The following is a 15818-nucleotide window of genomic DNA, read 5'->3' as shown; positions in this document are numbered from 1 at the left end:
TGGGGTCCTATAGGCCGTTGGCCATGCTAAATACTGACTATAAAATTTTCACCTCCCTCCTGGCCCGCCGCCTGGCCCTGGAGGCACCAACTCTGGTGCACGCAGATCAAAACGGCTTCATGCCGGCGCGGTGCACGTCTCGTAATTTACGCCGCCTCTTCCGGATTCAGGAAGCGGCTCTGACGCATTGGCCTAGAGCGGGGTGCCTGGTCCTGGACCTGGAGAAGGCCTTCGACTCGGTAGAATGGCCATACCTGGGAGCCGTGCTGGACAGATTCGAGGTGGGTGAGGCATTTGCTGACATGGTCGGACTGCTCTACCAGAGACCCAGTGTCCGAGTGAGGACGGGAGGGCTGCTGTCGGAGAAGATCGGGGTGCGTAGAGGCACCAGGCAAGGCTGCCCCCTGTCGCCCCTCCTCTTCTCCTTAGCCATTGAACCACTAGCGGCTCTGCTACGAGACAGAGGAGCGGAATGGGGGATCCCACTGGCTGACGGAACGCACATAGTCTCACTCTACGCAGACGACCTGCTGCTTTATGTGCGGGACCTCACCGCGGTGCCAGCCGAGCTATCGGACGTCTTCCAGACCTTCGCAGAGGTCTCGGGCCTCAGGGTCAATTGGGACAAGTCCGGGGCATACTCGTTCAGCAGTGACCAGGAGGAATGCGATGTGCATCTTGGAGGGGCCAGGCTCGCTTGGTACCCGACCATGTTTAAATACCTAGGGCTACACATCTATAGGGACCCACAGGACTTACTGGAGGGCAACCTGGTGCGCGCCATTTCTTCTCTGCGAGCTCAGATGTCCTTTTGGAAAACCCTTCCGCTGAACGTGCCCAGCCGCATAGCTCTTACTAAAATGATAGCGCTCCCTAGGCTGCTATATCACTTCGCGAATATCCCCACGTATGTCCCCACGCGGATATTCCGCGATCTGGAATCAATGCTTCGTGGCTTGATCTGGAACACGGGGCGACCTCGAGTGGCGCTGGCTAAACTGTACTCCCCGACCGCGGAGGGAGGAATGGCTGTCCCCAACATGGAGTTGTATTACCTGGCCGCACAGCTCCAATGGGTGACGTACTGGCTCAACGATGCACATCTGGACGATACGGCCACTGCGGACTACCAGTGGACGCATTCCCGGATCTGCGCCCTGTTTCACCCATTGACCAAAGGACCCCGTCCCCTGCCCATGCATGTGGCCGTGGTCCGCAAATGTTTTCTCCGCAGCCTGAAGCTGACGCACACTACCAGACCATATGCTCCCGCCCTCCCCCTGCTGGGCACCCCCAGGAGGAGCGGGATGGTTACGCCGCGCAATCTGGAACACTGGGTCACGGCTGGAGTAGAGACCATGGGTGACCTGTATGTTGACGGGGCCCTGCTCTCATTCGCGGAGTTATCTGACACCACGGGACTCCCGGCCGGGCAGTTCCTACTCCATGCGTCGGTACTGCGGGCATACACTGACTCCTGGGGTGACATCCAGGTTGAGCCGCCGATGCACCACCTGGTCCAATATCTACATGTAATGGGCAGAGGATCGCACATCACGCATTGGTTAGCGCAGGCGCTTCTCATCCACACGCAAACACCCACACAGCAGATCAGGGCTAAGTGGGCGGCGCACCGTGGGAGGGATTGGACGGATAAAGAGTGGAACATGGTACTAGCTAGCCCCGTAAACATCCCCCGCAACTCCCGCTTCCGCATCATCCAACTGTACATATTGCACCAGGCATACCTAACGCCAGATAGAATAAACAGATACTTCGCGATCGACACTGCCGTTTGTCCCAGATGCGACCTGTTGGGCGCAGATATCCTGCACATGCTTTGGCACTGCCCAACCCTGACCACGTACTGGGGGGAGGTGACCTCACTCCTGAATCACAGCACGGGCCCGGGCCTGCCAGACACGTGGGAGGCGTGCATTCTCGGACTCTATAACAGAACCAAACTGAACAAAACACAGGCACGATTCTGGGATTTGGGCCTCATCACGGCCAAACGGCTGCTTACGCGACACTGGAAACGGCGGGAACCGCCTACCCCAAAACACTGGTTCGCATCCTTTACAAACTGGGCCAGGGCGGAAGGCACGGCGCTCCACCGGGAAGAAATAGCGGGTCTGCGGCAGTTCCCGATAGCACAGCTCTGGGATGGCATCCTGGGGACCATGCAGGGGGAGGGCACTGCCAGAGGGCTCACGTAGAATAAGTGAAACCGGAGGTGGGTCACAGAGGCTAATGCAGTATCGCAGGAACCACCGAAAGCGACGCCCCCCCCCCCCCTCCTGACGCAGACAAGAATCAGCCAGCGCGTAGACCTCGGATACGACCCAACGCCAATGCGGGCGCCCATCAGCAGCCATTGCCCAGCAGCGCGCCCCAAGCACAGAGTTGCTGACATCGCCCCCGCAAGCACACTCCACCCCCCCCCCCCACCCACTTTCACATATATGTTTACATGTTTACAGTATCGGACCCCTGCTCACAGACGGTGGCCTCCCTGACCCCCCGTGTTGAAGTGGGTAGGAGCCACTGGCGGCACTACAGACGGCGACTGCAGGCGTAGACGCCGATAGCCACACCGACAGCGAGGCTCCTCCACCTGATTGCAACATGCTCCACTAACAAGGCCGGCGACCGATGACACATCATGGCCCACAGGGGCTGTCCCACTCTAAGTTCAGGCACACTTGCGCACACACACCTCTGACCTCCAGTTGCACTGTAACAGCATCGGCAAACAACACACCGATCAGAGGTGGTTCCTACTAACACCGTGCAGGTGGGGCGGACTTCGAGTGGGGAAGTCGCGAAAGGAACATTGGGACATACCGATACGAACTGTTTTGTTTAGTTTGCCGATTTCATGGCTAAGTTCTAGGAAAAAAAAGAAAAACAAGGCGTCATTTATGGACTTTTCCTTTCTAGACTTACGAAAATGTGACTATCTTATCCATGTCCTAGCACACCGGGGACACGAGGGACGCAATGACATGCCCTTTTATGTTGACCCACACCCTCACGATTCACCGTTCATTTGCAGCCGGCCCGCAGGGTTGTAGGCTTTGCTATATGTACTGCACCTTTGAACACTAATAAACGTCTTAAAAAAAAAAAAAAAAAAAAAAGAGTGGGGGCTCCCAAAATGGGCATGTCCATGCCCCCACCCCCTGCCCCACAAAAATTACAGTCTTCCTGACCCCCCTGGGGGACAGATGGTGCAGTAGCCCCCAATCTGCCCCCCCGGAGGGGCAAAAAGCCCACTAGATGCTAGGAGTTTGTTTGGCAAATTTTAATTAGAGTAGGGGCTCCCAAAACGGGCATGCCCATGCCCCCACCCCCTGCCCCGCAAGAATTACAGTCTTCCTGACCCCCCCGGGGGGCAGATGGTGCTGTAGCCCCCAATCTGCCCCCCAATCTGCCCCCCCCGGGGGGGATCAAAAAACCCACTAGATGCTAGGAATTTGTTTGGCAAATTTTAATTAGGGTGGGGGCTCCCAAAACTGGCATGCCCATGTCCATGTCCCCACCCGCGTAAAAGTAACCGCCTTCCTGCCCCCCTGGGGGGCAGATGGGGCAGTAGCCCCCAATCTGCTCCCCGGGGGGGGGCATATAGCCCACTAGATGCTAGCTATTTTTTGGACAAATTTTAATTAGAGTGGGGGCTCCCAAAACGGGCATGCCCATGCCCCCACCCCCTGCCCCGCAAAAATGACAGTGCAGTAGCCCCCAATCTGCTCCCCCGGGGGGGGCAAAAAGCCCACTAGACGCTAGGGTTTTTTTGGGCAAATTTTAATTAGAGTGGGGGCATTGGCATGCCCGTTTTGGGCACAGACCCCACCCTAATTTAAATGTATCCAAAAAACACCCTGACGTCTAGTAGACTTTCTGCCCCCCCCCGGGGGGGCAGATGGGGGCAATAGCCCCCATTCTTCACCCACGGGGGGGGCAAAAAGCGCACTAAACGCCAGGGATTATTTGGGGGCAAATTTGAATTAGGGTGGGGGCTGCCCAAAACAGGCATGCCCATGCCCTCACCCCCTCCCCGCAAAAAATACAGTCTTCCTGCCCCCCCGGGGGTGAATGGGGCAGTAGCCCCAATCTGCCCCCTCGGGGGGGCAAAAAGCCCCCTAGACACCAGGGATTTTTTGGGGAAACTTTCATTTAGGGTGGGGGCATTGGTATGCCCGTTTTGGGCAGCCCAACCCTAAATAAAGTTTGCCCAAAAAACTCCCTGGCATCGAGTGGACTTTCTGCCCCCCTGGGGGGCAGATGGGGGCATTAGCCCCAATCTGCTCTGTGGGGGGGGGGGCAAAAAGCCCACTAGATGCCAGGGATTTTTTGGAGCAAATTTAAATTAGGGTTGGGGCTACCAAAAACGGGCCTGTCAATGCCCCCACCCCCCTTGCAAAAATTACAGCCTTTGGGGGCAGTAGCAGACAGCAACAATTATGCTGCTTTTTTATGTGTGGGGGCTGCCCAGAAAGGGCATACCAAGGCCCCCACCCCCCAAAAAATAGCCACAGTGTTTCTGACCCCCTTGGAGGCATATCTGGGTAACCCTCTCCCCCCTGATACCCCCCCCCCCAGGGTGGCAGAAAGCCAACTAGGCACAGAGTTGTTTTTAGCAATATGCCTACCTGTGTATTTTGGGCCCAAGCAAACCTGTACATTTTTGAAAACTAGACACCCAGGGGACTCCAGGATGGGGTGACTTGACTGGCTCTCACCAGGTTCTATTACCATCAAATCCTTGCAAATCTAAAAATGTGTTTTAAAAAACACATTCTCCTCACATTTCTGTGGAGAAAAGTTCTAGAATCTGCGTGGATCCACCAAATTTCACCCACCCCGCGTTCTCCAAAGTCTTCCGAGAAAAATAGTACCTCACTTGCATGGGTAGGCCTGGTGCCCGCAACAGGAAACAGCCCAAAACGCAACGTGGACACACCACATTTTCACAGTGAAAACTGTCCCTTTTTTTTGCAAAGTGCCTAGCTGTAGATTTTGAACCCTATCTCTCCCGGCACCTAGAGAAACCTAGCAAACCTATACATTTTTGAAAACTAGACACCCAGGGGAATCCAGGATGGTGTGACTTGACTGGCTCTCATCAGGTTCTGTTAACCAGAATCCCTTGCAAACCTAAAAATGTGCCCCAGAAAAACACATTTTCCTCACATTTCTGTGGTGGAAAGTTCTGGAATCTGCGTGGATCCACTCATTTCCACTTACCTGCACCCCCCAAATTCCCACCTGTTGCTGTAACATAAAAAACTTCAAGCCCCAAAAGGCAATTTGTGGCAATTACATAAAGGAATATGTTGGAACTAAAGGCAATTACATAAAGGAATATGTTCGTGACGATGTCACCCATGCGGGCAATATCCAGCAGTGCAATTGGCTGGGGCGAAATGCCGCCCCACTGTTATGGTGTTTAAGTTTAAGGACATGTAGCTTAGCACGAGTTACCTTCTGTTCCAGCTCCTCTTAGAGGCCCCGACCTATCACAAAACAACCTGGTTTTGCAAGGGGGGTCACCTGGGTTTTTGTCCCCAGGCTTGGCGGCCATCTTGGAAAACTAACAAACCCAAACATTTCTGAAAACTAGACCCCCGGGGGAGTCCAGCGGGGGTATGGCTTGCGTGGGTCACCCAATGTTTTCCTACCCAGAATCCCCTGCAAACCTCAAATTTAGCTGAAAAATCACTTTTTCCATAACTTTTTGTGTGGGATCACCGGGCGGGCACAAATGTCCTACCACCCAGCGTTCCCCTTGTGCTCCTGAGTAAAATGATACCTCACTTGTGTGGGTGGGCCATAGGTCTGTGGCTAGGAAGAGCCCAAAACATAGGGATTTAGAGTATAGCACCGAAAATTCTAAGCGCTACATTTGAGAAAAAATACTTTTTTAGCCAGTTCTGCTTTGGACACTCACACAAGTGAGGTATCATTTTACTTGGGAGAACAAGAGGAACGCTGGGTGGTAGGACATTTGTGCCAGCAAGGTGATTCCACACAAAAATATGAAGAAAATGTGTTTTTTTCAGCTAATTTGAGGTTTGCAGGAGATTCTGGTTAACAATGATGGCGGCGAGCCCGGGGCCAAAAAACCAGGTGCCCCCCAAAACCAGTTAGTTTTGTTATAGGTAAATTTGAAGTCTCCACAATACGATTTGGGCCATATCCTGTTTCAGCCACTTTGCCTACCCACACAAGTGAGGTACCATTTTTATTGGGAGACCAGGGGGGCGCTGGGTGGAAGGACATTTGTGGCTCCACGGAGATTCCAGAACTTTCCCTATAGTGAAGGTAGGGCCCAGCTTGCACACATTGCTATGTTAGCATAGGCTTATTAGAAGATTAAACGCCATTTTGCCTTTTTGCCGCTTTTGCACACAACACTGCATGTAACTGTTGTTGTAAGTTTAACTGCGTGAATATCTTCACATGAGAATGGCTTGTTTTCAACATCCCTAGACTTACATCACGACCTTAGTCTGCACAGTGAGTGCTGGAGCCTCCAAGGTTATCATAACAATGTTAGCTGTTATTCGGGCTGATCGGCTCACGCTTAGGCAGCTGCAGCTAACTGAAATTCTGGCGCCTTTAATATTGCACTGCATACATGATTTGAGGCACTTGGAGAAAATCAATTTCCAGAGAGAGAGAGAGCTTTTGCAGATCCTGATGTGATTCACCTCTGCTGACCTTGGAGGTATGGTGTTCCCCATTCAAGCCTAAGAGACCTTCTATATTTTATAAAACATATTTCCTAGCTAGGGAGGATGGCATACAAGGCACTATAGGACCCGTTTCCACTATCATTATAATATAATTTCTCCTTTTGTGTTTTATGGAATTGTAACAATGCTGATTGTATTATTTTTAATCATATGCCTGCTTATGTTAGCAAAAATACTGCATTTTAGAGCACGTCGTTAAAATAAACATTTTAAACGTTACCGTGTCTCTTTTTACTCATGTTGTGGACTGGTATGAAAGTAACAAACAAAAGAGTGTTCTTGATTCCCACCATTCCTGAGAGTAACCTAAGTCGCAAGTTTTGGGTTGACTAATCATTGGGACCTTTGCTATAGGACGAAGAGCTAATGTGACACTGATGCTAGTCGGTTAGAGGGTTCTAGGTACTGAGGTGAGTTTTTTGATCCACCACAATTCACTGAGGTCCTGGGTCTCTGTTCCCAGTTCTGTGTATGCAAAAACAACGGGTATGCTCAGACGTGAGTCCCATGCTCTCCACGCCGCTGGAGTCAAGCTGATTTGCATATGGCCATGTCTGAACTGGGGGGGGGGGGGTGAGCAAAAAAACGATGGATTTAGGCCCAGATCTCTGTATTGGGGTGAATGTATGACATTGTTCTGCATTGTGGGACGGGAATGCTCAGATGTGAGTCCTGTGCTCTCCACGCCAATGGAGTCAAGCTATCCTGGCTGAAGATGGCTGATAGCCAGAAACCTGTCCTAGGATGCTTGATTCCGGTCCAGGGAAGACATGGCTTGGCAGTTCGGGCTGGACTGTTCCCATGAGGCACAGGGTCAAGGCTGATTTGCATATGGCCATGTCTGAACTGGGGTGGTGTGGTGAGCAAAAAAACGATGGATTTAGGCCCAGATTTCTGTACTGGGGTGAATGTATGACATTGTTCTGCATTCTGTCAATATACTGTTGTTTTTGCATTTGTCACCCCGAGTGGGACGGGTATGCTCAGACGTGAATCCCGTGCTCTCCATGCCACTGGAGTCAAGCTATCCTGGATGAAGATGGCTGATAGCCAGAAACCGGTCCTAGGATGCTTGATTCCCGTCCAGGGAAGACATGGCTAGGCAGTTCGGGCTGGACTGTTCCCATGAGGCACAGGGTCAAGTTTTTTTTGCATATAGCCATGTCTGTAAAGGTACGGGATGCACACCTCACTTTTTTCACATTTCTCAACTTTTCCACTTGCATTGCTTTGCGTGCAAATTGGTGAGTGCCATGCCCAAAGGCACTCTGCGATCAAAACACCATAACAGTGGGGCGGCATTTCGCCCCAGCCAATTGCACTGCTGGATATTGCCCGCATGGGCGACATCGTCACGAACATATTCCTTTATGTAATTGCCTTTAGTTCCAACTTTATATCAGTTCATTTCTGTCGTAATTTCTCACTACTATGTTGTGATTCCACACTCGGAGTGAAACTGCAATTTTCTAGATTTCTAGGGTTCCCTCCGTGACCATCCGGACCTCCTTGAAAGAACACGAATAAGACATACTTCATTCAGGGCAGTGTTTTATTCATTAAAAAAAACAATGCATTTCGTGCTTGGCGGCACTTCTTCAGAGGTCACTACAATCAATAAAAAACAATCAACAGTGAATATGGTGACTTTCATCACATAAGTATTTATAATTAATGCTAAACCAGTTCAGTACGTTTTTCAATCCATGTTTTCTGTTTAAAAAAAACAATTACAATCAACGTATTCTTTTTCAGGACAACATTAAAATATCCCTTGCGCTTAAACATGTCACTATCAAAACATACATTGCCTCCTGCTTTGGATACTCTCTCCCTTCTGGCTTGCAAAACTTGTCTCCCTCTAATTCCTGCCAGTCTCCAAAAGGTTTCTCAAGTTCAACAGCTCCCCTCCTAACCTCGATGACAAACACCTTTCTCCAAACGCAGTAAACATTGGAAAACTTGCCCTTCTCATTATAATATTTCTCCCACATTTTTCCAGAACCACGCTCTAAAACCCACTAGCAAAGCGCACATGGATTGTCCTCAACTTCTTCCCCCAAGTATCTTCGCTCGATAATCCTACTGCTACAGTCCATACCATCGAAATGTGCACGTACCTGCCATAAGCCGTTAAAACTTTCCATCCTATGAGCGACTGCAAACCCAACATGTCTGCGCCCCACCCTCTCTTGCGTTTTATGAACCATCCTTCCCCCGCCCAGTTAAGCACTACGATTACGTTCTCAGCACACTGATTATTTGCTGATGATACTCAGCTGGTGGTGGGCCTCACTCAGCTGGCGGACCAACCCAAGGTGCTACATGACTGCCTTGCCAATGTTTACCGTTGGATGTCCAACTCTGCTTTAAAGCTTAATGGAGGAAAAACTGAGCTGATGCTCCTGGGTAACTCCAGTCCCTCCATTATTGCTAGCTGTTGGCCCCGGTCTCTTGGTGATCCACCATCCCCCAAGAAGGAGATCAAGTCCTTGGGAGTATGGTTGGAGGAAGATCTGTCCTTCAGGACCCACGCCAGGAAGACCGCGGGGGTCTGCTTCGGTCTACTGAAGTCAGCCCGAAAGGTATTACCACTGCTTCCGGATCCAGCTAAGAAGCTTTTGATACGTGGTTTAATCCTATCGAGGCTCGACTATGGGAATGCCCTGTTTCTCGGCGCCCCCGAAGCGACCTTTAAAATCCTCCAACAGGTGCAAAATGCAGCTGCCAGAGTCTTGATGGAGATTCCTAGAAGGCAGTCTGCCGCTCCGGCCCTCAAAGCGCTTCACTGGCTCCCCGTGAAGGAGCGGGTGAAATTTAAGGCGTTGTGTACGGCCCATAAAATTTTACATGGCAAAGGCCCCCCCAATCTTTTTAATATGGCCCGTCCTTATAAACCCCCACGCCTTTTGCGCTCGGACCAAAAACATCTTCTGCAGTCAGCGAGAGTTAGGAGAGCTCGTACTGGGGGCAGGCATTTCTCGGTGCAGGTGGCGACTTTGTGGAACTCTCTGCCCCTCAAGATTCGCTCTGAGCCCAAGATCCTACTATTCAGGAAACTTCTTAAAACCTATTTGTTTCCACAGTAGTGATTAATCGAGCCTCTCCTTTTTTTTGGTCTGTCGCGCCGGGATGCCCCCGGGTAAGCTGAGCGCGTTATAAGTTTCATATTATTATTATTATTATTATTATTATTATTCCCACCTGTTGCTGTAACATAAAAAACTTCAAGCCCCAAAAGGCAATTTGTGGCAATTACATAAAGGAATATGTTGGAACTAAAGGCAATTACATAAAGGAATATGTTCGTGACGATGTCACCCATGCGGGCAATATCCAGCAGTGCAATTGGCTGGGGCGAAATGCCGCCCCACTGTTATGGTGTTTAAGTTTAAGGACATGTAGCTTAGCACAAGTTACCTTCTGTTCCAGCTCCTCTTAGAGGCCCCGATCTCATCCTCAACCTCAACAATTGCCTTTTTTCGATCTTTCTTCGCTCCCGCTATCAACGAAATAGCCTGACCTCTAAGAACAGTCTTAAAAGCTTCCCAGAGCATGATCGATGAGGGCACCAACCCCTCGTTCTCAAGGAAATAGTCGTCTAATGCTTTGATCAGGTTCCCCCTCATTTTGGGATTACGCAGATGCCAGGGATTGATGGGGGCCACCCTACCCTCAGAGCGCAAGGCGACTCCGAAACGGAACCAAAGCGGAGAATGATCGGATATTCCCCTGGCAAGTTGTGTCGCCTCCAATACACAAGATGCGTAAACAGCAGGCACAAGACAGTAATCTAATCTAGACAGGCTACCATGAGCCCCAGAGTGAAAGGTGTACTGTTTTTGATCCGGATGGAGCAGTCTCCAACCATCAACCAAACCCATGGCCTCGAGGAAGTCAGGCAACCATCTATGAGCACGTCCCATTTCCCGCGGGGATGTCTATCAAGAGCTCCCCAATATCAATAGGCCACTCTTAAGATCTAGTAGAGCTTTTCCCAAATCGGCAAAAGTCAGAGCTTGCATGCCTGGAGGCACATAAACTGACAACAAGGATAGAACATGTCCCTCCCAGCGACCCGTCACACCAACATATCTGCCCCTGTCATCCTCGAACACAGAATCGATCACCAAAGGGAGTATCCTACGCGCCAGGATACCTACCCCCCTAGAGCCAGTAGTAAATCCCGCATGCGCCACTAATCTATAGCCCATTCTATGCAGCGCCCTACACTTATTCCTAACCAAATGAGTTTCCTGTAGTAAAACCACATCAGGAGCGTACCGTTTAAAATACTGAAGAACCACACTGCGCTTGATTTTATCACCCAACCCATTCACATTACAGCTCAATATCTTTACTTCCCTACCCCCCATCATCAGAAACACAGACCAAGCAATCTCCCCCCAACCACTGAACACTATCAAATTCAATGCCTTGATAAAAAATGACAAACAATACAAAAGGAAAACAACCCCCCCTCAAACAAACCCCACTTACCACCCCCTCCCTGCACCCCTGCTCACGGTATTCCTCCGCCCCCAACTCGCAGTGTGCCTGTCGCCCCATAATCTAACTACTGAACTATCGAAAAGGAAATCTGAGGAGGAGTACGACCCTCCGATTCCCGGCCTGACCCCCAGAGTACCATTGGACCTGTTTAAGCCCTTACTACACCCAATTTATCTGCGGACAGTGGTCAGCCCGGGCACATTCCCCACCGCGGTCCAACCCAACCTGCAACAGTGTCAGTCTTTATTCTTGCTCCGGCGCGCCTTCATTTTCATCTCCGCTCCGACGCCGCCGCTCCTCTCGAGAGGAAAGAGTTTCCAACCAGTCTGAGGCAATTTCAGGATTGTCAAAGAAGAACGCCTTGCCTTCATGTTCAACTTAGCAGGATACATCATGGCATACTTCAGTCCCTTATCGCAAAGTTTCCTTTTGACACCCATGAAGGACTGCCGTTGTTTTTGTACCATCTGCATGAACTCTGGGAAAAAAACTAAGGGTAGAGTTTTCATACTGAAGAGGACCTCCATTCCTGGAGTGCTGCAGGATAGCGTCTCTGTCCCTAAAGTTAAGCACCCAGGCGATCAGTGGCCGGGGTGGTGCACCAGATCGCAATCTCCCTCCCGGTATCCTGTGCGCTCTTTCCACCGTAAAGAAGTTCCCCAGACCTTTAGGCTTCAGATGATTAAGTATAATGTATTCGACAAAGAGGTCCGCGGCCTGGCCCTCGGCCTTTTCCGGCACACCAATAATGCGCACGTTGTTCCTACAGGCTCTCCCTTCATACTCGTCCAACTTGCGACTTGCGACTTCACTAGAGGTTTTGAGATCACGCACTTCCTGTTGCAACAAAGCCACATCATCCGTAAGACTGGAGGTTTTGATGTCCAGTGACTTTACCTTTTCACCGGTTTTGGTGAGGTCCGCACGGATTAGATTAACCTCTATCGTGACCGTGCCAAACTTATGATCCAAGGACTCCATCTTCTACCCGAGGGAGGTTTACACCCCGTCGATCGCGGACATCACATCTTGTAGCGTTGGCTCTGTCATAGAAGCCGACGCCTCCACACTCCCGTCCTGTGATTTTCCAAACCCGGGGGGCGACCCCCTGGGCTGCGTGTAAAGATCCAACTTGTTGGCTTGAACGTATCTAGCCCCTTTAGTAGTCTTGGCTTGTTGCTTCTCCGCCTCAGGTCTTGCCGCCATTCCAAAGCCAAGTGGAGAGCGGGCCCAGCCGCTGCAAAAATCCTGCGACGGAGACACCACAGCACGGGCAGAGCCGCGTAGGCGGGACCGCAACTCCCCTCGGCAAACCAATGTGGCCCACCACCATCTGCACGAACAGTAGTTACATGGGGAGCGGTGACCCCTCAAGTCTCCTCCACTGCTACCGAACAGCGGCGAACCCCAACACCCAGCCCGACGGCTAGGCAACAGGATAACTGCACGCTGCGAAATCCTTCCAATCAGCTTCCACGGGCCTTAGAGTAAAAGAGTCACCTTGCTCCCTGCCCGAACACAGCCACTGCATGCCCCTCTTCTCCTGCATCGTCACCACTGCACCCGATCCACACACAGCGGGCGGGAGCACCTCTGACCTCCATGGGCCCCCCAAAGTCCAGAAAGGGCCCCCAGTTCGTAACTCGGCTCCCCTGCCCAGTCGGAGCAACACAGGCAGGTCACAGTCCAGCCCCCACTATGCTGGGGCCTCAAATGCAGCCAAAGCCGAGTGCAACGCCACCACGGTGTAATCTTGCCCCCTCCGCAGGTCCAGGCACCGCGTTCCGCGGGGGAGCAGCAAGGGTGGGCCAGCCCGGCAAGTGTGAAGAAAGAGGCAGGACGTCTACGGGGCCGAGCCGGGGACCTCCAGTTTCAGACCTGATGATGTTGCACGGGCTCCCCAAAGTCCAATGAAGGGCCCCCAGTCCCCAGCTCAGCCCTTCAGCCCAGTCGAAGCAATAGAGGCAGGTCACAATTCAGCCCCCACTATGCTGGGGCCTCAGATGCAGCCACCGCCGATAGCAGCGCCACCGCGGCGCTACTGCCCCACCTCCGCAGGTTCAGGCACCGTGTTCTGTGGCGGGGGGGCAGCGGGGGGGGGCTCAGCAAGCGTAAGGAAAGAGGCAGGACTTCCCACGGGGCCGAGCCAGGGACTTCCGATTTCGGCCCCGATGTTGTGACACTGCGGCCGGGGTCCAGCCTCAACTCGAGACCCCGGCTTCAATCCAGCTAGGCCGCAATCTCCCGGGCCTCTTATCACCAGATCGCAGAGGCTGATCGGGATGCAAATTGCAGCGCCCAGGACCGCTTCTCATCCGTTGCCGAATTCTGTGGTCCAACAGCAGTATTATGCACAGGATTTACCCGGGGGCCGCGGGGGTCTCGGGAGCCTTTAGCTCACGCGGCCATTTTGGACGTGTTTAAGTTCCTCCTCCACTCAACTGTATTGTTGACTGTCTTTTGAAAAAAGAAGGTAATGACAAAGAAAGAGAGGGTTAGGAAGACAATGAGAATGATACAGTGCGTGAAGTTGCAGGTGAGGTGATAAATGGGAAGAATTGAAAAGAAAAGTTAAATGAAGATGTATTGCTGCAAGTAGTTATGGGTCATATTGATAATGCAAAGGGAAAGAACGGGGATGTGTGTTAGAGAAGCTAGGCAATATTGGAACATTGAGGATGAATTGAATTACCTGAGTGTCGTGGATTGGTTTTTAGTAGCTCAAGTCTGGTTCTACCTACCTCTTTCAGTTCTAGCCTGATTGGGAATGCTCATCGGGGTCACCTAATCATATGTATGACCAAGGATAGATTAAGCCTTACTTTCAGGTGGCCATGGTTGGATGCTCAGGATGAAATAATGTAAGAGATTACATTAAGTGTCAGACCATTATTAAGATTTTGAAGCACAGAGAAAAGGCCCATGATTGTCTCCAGATTGTCCAACAATCCTTGGGAAGACACTGCGCTTGATATTGTAAGGCTGATATAAAGAGGGAGATCATCAACAGTATGTCTTAGTCCTAGTTGATATGTATTCCACATAGCCAGAGATTGACCTTACTAACAACACTGAGACTAAACCAGTTATAAAGTTTCTAGACAGAGTATGTTTACAGAGAAGGATTGCCCAACACAATACGCACAGTTAACTTTCTCTCTACTGAGATGGAAGCTTTCATAAGAAAGAAGGATATTAGGCACAAGTCGAATGGGGTAGTGGAAAGGATGAAGGAGGCCATACAAACTGCAAAACTCAATCATAAGAATTGGAAGGATAACCTGCTAACTAGGGTACAGATCTACAGGCTAACTAACAGTCTATTACAGGAAGAGTGCACGTCAAACATTTTACACGGCAGCAACTCAACACTGCATTGTGTCCAGCGTAGATGAATGAGAAACATGTAGCGGAGGTGCATGAACCTGAGTGGAAGAGAGAGATTCAAAGAATTGACGTAATTTTTGTACTTTTCTGTTTACATACCCCCATTGCATTTCATATTTTTGTATATTCATGTATTTGAGTGAATATTTTCCAATTGGAAACTTGTGTAGCATTGAATGTGAATTTCACTTGTACAACATATAACATTTGTAACATCTTGGTTTAATAGTGGATACAGTATTTATAGATATGTATCATTGTGATTTGTTACGTGCTATAGAATTTAGTAAAAGTGCAACAAAATTAATACACTAAATATTGTATTTGACATTATTCAACAATAGGACTCCTTTTTCAAAATAATCTGAAAGGTATATTTTTTTTGTTTCTTTTTATTCAGGAAGGTATATTTAAGTCTAGTGCAAACTAGTATTAAACAGAGAGGAACATTCCGTGTTTTTTTACGGGGAGATTCGTGTGTGTGAGCTTGCTGCAAATTTCCCTCGTAAAGGCCAATGGCTTCCCTGAACCAGCAAAGACATCCCGGGCAGGAAGGCCACAACTAAGACAGAAAGAGTCTGAGAGCATCCTTCTTGAAGAAAAGAACAAGCTTGTTTTTCAGCTAAAGTACAAGGGCTACAGACCACCTCAAGATACTCAGATAGACGCAGTTTTTGCTCGAATAGGTTAGCTATCTGCTAGAAGGGAAAAGTTGGTTAACAAAGACTGGTTCCATTATTCAGACAGGCTTCAGATGTCACATATGACACTGTGGCCTTAGTGGCCATGCATTTTATCAATGTCAAAAGGATGTAAAGGGAATATCACTGTCTTATCCTGCTTTTTGTGCTGATTGCTGCAACTGGGATTCATGATTATTTGCTTACAGCCTCTCCAGTGACTGGAGTGCTGTAGATGTTTCTGCAATCTCTTTCTGAAATGTCAATAAAATCTGGTTTTGAACAAAAAAAAGGATGTAAAGGGGGTAATTGGGCAATAAGGTTCACACATTTATCAGGGATCCATCTGGCTGAATGCCTTTTAGTTATGTGAAGTGGCCTTAATGAGAGCTCCATGAGGGTATTGTAGCCAAATTAATTGTGCTTAAAAACATACTATCTTTCACCATCTGGTTTCTAACCGGGTGGGTGAACCCCT

General features: G+C 50.1%; 1 protein-coding gene across 3 annotated transcripts in view; it reads right to left on the bottom strand.

Annotated features, from left to right (window-relative positions):
- The window catches only part of CDK19 (cyclin dependent kinase 19), a 1513666-nt gene that overhangs the window by 1089084 nt on the left and 408764 nt on the right, over nt 1-15818 (bottom strand). The window lies entirely within an intron of this gene.

This window comes from Lissotriton helveticus, chromosome 6, assembly GCF_964261635.1.
Source record: "Lissotriton helveticus chromosome 6, aLisHel1.1, whole genome shotgun sequence".
Taxonomy (NCBI): Eukaryota; Metazoa; Chordata; class Amphibia; order Caudata; family Salamandridae; genus Lissotriton; species Lissotriton helveticus.
This window is presented reverse-complemented; position numbering and strand designations above follow the sequence as displayed.